The sequence below is a fragment of the Telopea speciosissima genome, chromosome 1 (assembly GCF_018873765.1).
Source record: "Telopea speciosissima isolate NSW1024214 ecotype Mountain lineage chromosome 1, Tspe_v1, whole genome shotgun sequence".
Classification (NCBI taxonomy): Eukaryota; Viridiplantae; Streptophyta; class Magnoliopsida; order Proteales; family Proteaceae; genus Telopea; species Telopea speciosissima.
In genome coordinates, this window is record NC_057916.1 from 84,417,831 (window position 1) to 84,424,086 (window position 6,256).

Genomic DNA, 6,256 nt, shown 5'->3' on the forward strand with positions numbered 1-6,256 from the left:
TTGCAAATCCCATACCGTTTAGATGTTGTGTTACTTGGAATGTTTATCTTCCTTTATTATTCTTTACCTTTTTTCTTCCTTTTTGATATGATTTGATCTGTGGCACTTGTATTCTAGGTTATAATCACATTGGTCATTTTTAATAGCGCGTGTAGTCTTTGTTTTATATTAGGACAATGTTTTCTCATAGGAGCTCATGTGAGTGCCTTTATTTATTTATTCTCCATCAGATGGATGGAGTATGGCTTAACATTTTCACACTTCCAACAGGACTTTAAGGTTCCAGTGCCATTGTATGTGTTGCCCTGAATTGCCTCCTTGACTTCTATAAAGTCCGGCATCTGGTTAAAGTTGAGATCAGGCCTAACCTTATTCGTGATGCGGAGAAGGAGATTGGAATTGTTGCTGGTCTTCAAGACTGGGTTGCACAGGTCTATGGAGGACTTGTTTACATGGTACACAATATTTAAATTGTGATACAGACACCTAATTGACATTCAATTATATTTTTCCAATTACCACTTTCAACATTGATATCTTGCAGGATTTTAGCAAGGAATATATGGATTTGGGGCATGGCATTTATACACCCATGGATCTCAGTGGTCTCCCTCCTCTATCTCATTTATGCTGAATTTCCGAGTGATTCTGGGATGGTTTGGCTTCTGTTATTGTCTTATTAATCTCTCTTCTCAACCTATTTTTTCTTACTCGGTTGATGCACAGATCTACCTTGTAATGGTTGTCCATAACCAGGGTTATTTCTGTTTTGGGTGTTCTCATCCTTTACCTTTGCACGTTTAACACCTAATCAGAAAGATAGGCATTGAAAAAGCAAATGTTCTGCAAAACATCATCACTGAAGTTTGTGGTTGCTGCATCACACACATCAGGGAGTGCTGGTGTTTCTGGAGTTGGGCAAGCTACAAATTCTGTCTATCTATTAATGTGGCATGCTGTGACATTTTTGAGGAGGGTTGCATTGTTTCATCTTCTTAATTGAAGAGTGACTTGAGAAAATTCGCCTGATCATCCTATCCTAGGATATTATGATTGTCTTCAAAATATTTAGAACTTTAGCTCTAAGAATCTAGATAATGCATAGTTCCACTTATTACTTTGGGTCCCCCAAAAGGGGGGTTGAGGTGGGGAAGCTTATTTTTTACATTTTGGTAACTGGTTATTATTTCCTTGTATCATATACATTAGCTTTCTATTTTGAAATGGATTCTTCATAAAATACATGTCAAAGCAGGTACATAGTACTGTTTGCAAAAGGTGGCTTGACGGTGATGAGTTTATAATGTCATCAATGACAGAAGTTGCAAATATTGCTTTAGAAGGCCGTGCAGCCTTACTTAAAAAGGACTTCACCAGACTTGCGAAACTTGTTAATCTTAATTTTGATCTTCGAAGGAAAAAAAAAAAAAGGTTCTATTATATCCAGAAGTTATCGTTTGCCTTGATTCTTACACCCTGTAGCCAAATTGGTTTCTCTCATTCTCATTGAGCCTTTGGTGAATTTTATTCATAATAATTTTTTTGTACCCTCCACCCACCCTTCTCTTTGGAATTCATATTCCTATTTGTGCGGGTGTAACACAGGTATATGTTTGGAGATGATGCTCTTGGATCTATGAATATAGAAATGGTGGAATAAGCCAGAAGGGTGGCAGCAGCATCAAAATTTACTGGAAGTGGAGGAGCTGTAATTGCATTTTGTCCAGATGGGCCTTCACAAGTGAAGCTTCTTGAAGGTGCCGGAAATCTGGCTTTGTCGTTCAGCTGGCGGTAGTTGTTCCTTCTTTTCTAAATGATATGTCATCTCAAAACTTCGTCTTGTAATTGACTAGAAATGTTTTAGAGGTAAAGGGTATCTGATGGCTGATGATCTTATCCTTGATACTGATCTAGTTTGTCAAAAGTCCTTAAGTCATGAAGTTCCATGATATATTTGATTCCTTTGTTCATACATTTAATGCAATAATGAAGTAGGTGGTCCAATTTCTCATCCATTGATGTCTGTCTTCTTGCAGCACCTTAACTATTCATACAATAATGGAACACTGTCCCTTTCTTCCTCGTGAATTTGCAATAGGTAGCTTGTGATCATTCATTCCATTTGTAGAATTCTTTGCATGTGTCTTCTTCATTGTTCAAATAGAAATTGAATTCGTTCTGTAGCGCCCCCCCCCCCCCCCTCTGTTTTGTCTTCTTCCTGTATTTAACAATGCTGTGGTGACTTTCCAAAAAAAAGGAAAAAATGTGGATAACAGCCATAGCAGTTGGTGCAATGAAGACTGTTCGCACAGAAAGAAAAAAGGGGGGAAATTTTTGTAAGCAGTTGTGCAAAGTAGGTTTATGCTTAGGACCTAATTATAGCGTCAAATCACCACAAGTGTAGAGAATCTCTATTCTCTTCACCTAGGCGAAGAAAACGAATTTCTTGTTTAATACACAAGGTTATTCTTGTTAGTTCCCATTGGTTGCAAGGGAAACAAAGGGAAGGGAAGTGAAATCAAATTAATACTTTGGTGGAAGTTTTTGTAATCATTATCTCACATTGCTGTTTAACAAATTTCAATACTTTGCAATCAATTTCTTTTTATTTGAGAAGTAAAATAGCTAATACATTTCACTCACGGTGAAGAAAGAATCCACTCACCATTTTTTTCAGTTCCATATGATTGGAACTAAGGAGAGATGTTTTCGATCATGTACAATAGAGGGTGGGAGTTTATGATTACATAGGAGTTCGATGACAAGTTGGAGGATTCTTCTTTCTCCATTGTTGAAGGAAACTTTTCTCCAAAGAGCATATTTATCAAATATGATTACAGTTTTAGATAGATTTTAAAAAAAATCATTTTTTTTTTTTGGAAAAAATTTGCTTCTTTTCACTTCCTTTTACTTGCAACCAACTCGGAATCCAAGTGGTCAAAATGGTCCATATTGATTCGGATCTCAATAGAATCGAAATCAATCCCAAAAACCCTAGAATGGGCTCCTCAGATCTGAAAACCCAGTGTTCTGGTCCTAAAAACCTTACAATCAGTCATTCTGAAACATCTAGAATCAGAATCGATCATGGCCTTTTCAATCTGAATCGGCCGATCCAACTGATCCTATTTCTATCTTTTAAACAGTGCTAGCAACCAAAGGTGGGGGGGGGGGGCATAATTATGCTACTTCTGCAATAACAATACCCTTCGGAAATAAACAGGAACTGCAGTAACTAGATCAGATTATACGTCAATAAATTGTTTGATTAAAGCCCTGTGAGAGGTCTTAGCAATATTGTAGCTAGGGATGGACGAAGGCAAAGACACGCTATTAGATATATAATGAGCATGTCAACCTGGTGTAACAATAGACATGAAACTGTCCTCTCCATGTTATAATACCAATAGAGATAATCGCATCAGGAGTTAATTCGATCCTCTTTACTGATTGTGCCTATTATTTGTCTTTCTTTGGTCTGCATTCATATATGTCGTTCTGTTCTGTTCTGTTGTTGTCATGTAAGAATGCTATAAATACAGGATATGTCAAAATCAGGCTCGGACACAGATGGTTGGTCCCAATTGAAACCACCCGTTCAAGTCCGAAATAGAATTGATTGTTTAATAAATAGTTCTGTTTTTATTTTAGATTTTATAGTAATCATTCAATCAGAAAAAGATCTTCTCCAACTGTTGGGTGTCCAAGTCCTCCCCGCCGTTGAATAAGTGGTTGGAGAGGAGTTGGAGTTGGAGAGAATCTTGATCCCTTTCAATTCAGGTCCTTGGTGCAACAGTAAGGTTACTCCATTGTAACCAAGTGATCACGAGTTTGAGTCTGGAAACAACTTCTCTACAAAAGTAGAGGTACGGTTTTGTAAATTATGACCCTCCCCAGACCGCGTAGTGGCTAGAGCCTCGTGCATTGGGTATGCCCTTTTTTTCTTATTCAATCCGGGTCCAAACCTGATTTAAGGGCCCCTTATGAATGAATCCAAGTAAAGACCATTACCAGATCAATTAAGGATTGATTATTTAAAAAGCGAGAAAATAAATATACCATTGTCGTGCACATTTTTTGAATATACATATGAAATGATATTATAATCCTGGTTAGATTGTTAGAACAAAAATATGTCTTACACTAAAAGGGCAAAAAACCATAAGAAAATTCTTTACTTTACTTAAAGGATCAGTTTCAGTAATGGGATTCAGATGTGCAAGCTTGATTGAGGCCCGAGCGAGACAAGCCCAATGGACATTGACAGGTTGACACCCCTACCTTAGAAAGGCATCCACAATTGTGTTGCATTGCATTTTCCCAAAAAGGCAACTCTTATTTATCATTAGGGAAAAAGCTCTCTTGACCTATGGTGTACACTGTGCCTCCTCACATCTTCTTCTTCGGTCTTTGGTTTTTTTTTTTTCTCTCCCCTTAAATAAATGAATAAACAATGTTTATGTGACGGGTTGGAGAGTACCGTGCTTCCTGAGAGAACCCTCTCCCATAATTAGTACTGTTGGATCCATTGCTCTTTTTATTTGCATGTGGTCCTAGTTAGAGATGTCAAATGGTCGGTTTGCTTTGGTTTCGGTCATTTTTCCCCTTTTTATGCATACATTGGACCAGACTAAATTGAATGTTTTTTCCTTCCCGTTTTATGCATATGTTAGGCCAGACCAAACCAGACTGATAAGGTATCCAGTTGATTTTGGTTTGATCTGGCCATTTCGATCAGTTATCATTCTTTTAACGGCCCCCTTATTGATATAAAATCGTTCCAATCTCAGTGTTTCAGATGTAAAAAAGGAAGAAAAAAAAGTGAAAGTGTGTAGTTATTTCCTACACCTCATGTTTAGAGAACCCTTTCCCATATATTATAATGGACAAAGTTTTCCTTCACCCACATTCAAAGGAGAAGGGAGAATCCCTTGGCCCCTTGACGGAGGGGTTCGGATGGTGAGTTGAAGGTATCAAGAAACAGTGGGGGTATTATCAATTTTTGGGTGGAGTGAACTGGGGTTGGGGTAAGGTACCAACCAATAGACTCGTTAACTCGAGACCTCCTGGTGAGCATGGGCATGAAGCGCACCACGGCTCACCAACTGAGCTAGGCAATTATTGGTAGGTATTATCAATTTTGTATAATAGGAGAGTTATAATGACTTCAGATAAATGGTTGAACCATTTTTGTGGAAGGAAAACTTTTGTCTATTATAATTAAGGGATAAGAGATAGTTGTCTGGTCGTGTAGCGTCTGCACTAGTACGTGGGCCAATGAGAGTGCATGTAAATTCACATGATCCTGTGTTTAGGCGCAAGAACCACACGACCGATTAGCATTTTTTTTTTTCATAATTAAGATATGAGAGAGAAAAAAAAAAAGACTACTAGATTGCATGGCACCTACTGTAATTAAGATATGGAAAAAAGAAGACAACCAGGATGCGTGGCGCATGCGTCATCCCGTCTTTGATGATATGAAAAATTCGGCCCTAATGGATGCCCCACGCTGGTGCAGGGGCCACGCAACTTGCCATCGATTCCCCACAAGATATAGACAATTTGGATCCTCTAATGCCGAGCTGCTCGGCAGGACCGTGCTGCCCAGACACGGTATTGCGCTCAATGTACGCCTTACCTCTGCCCAAGTGCTTTGCCCGAATGGAAGTAAGATGGTCATTGCATGCAGCACCGTATCTAAGCAGCACAGTACTGACAGACAGCTCCGCAGGAGAAGATCTGGATCCATATATAGATAGGTATTACATGGTACAAAAATTACTAGACTTATAATTAATGGCATAGCCTGCAGGCTTTGTATGGAAACAAATTGGTGTTTAGACTTTGTTGGGCAAAGTTCATTAAAAAACGTAAAAACCTTCTCCTCCTCAAGGTTGAAAGCAATAAATTTGTGTCCCCCTTTGTGTCCCCCTTCCTTCCTGGTCACAAGTTGCTGGTAGCCTGCTTGCTAGGTAGGGCCTATAGGAAAGAAGGCCTGAGCTGAGAAGAGAAGGGCTGCTTCGATCTTCATGCATTGATCATCGACAATTAGAATGTCTAGCTAGCTAGAAGCCTACTCTACTACCCTAGAGCTCCCCTCTCTAGCCTCTGATTCTGTGAAGATTTCATTTTCATAAATATAGCTGAAACCTACACTCATTTTGCCATGCTAGAGAGGGAGAGGGAGAGGGAGAGGGAGAGTTTTAGACTTTTATTAGTTGGGGACAAAGATCGAAGCCTTAATTTCTTACTA

At 38.8% G+C, this 6,256-nt stretch overlaps 1 pseudogene; it reads left to right on the plus strand.

The window, feature by feature from the left end:
• Nucleotides 1-230: 230 nt before the first annotated feature.
• On the plus strand, nucleotides 231-1,795 carry LOC122655840 (annotated as a pseudogene).
• Nucleotides 1,796-6,256: the final 4,461 nt, after the last annotated feature.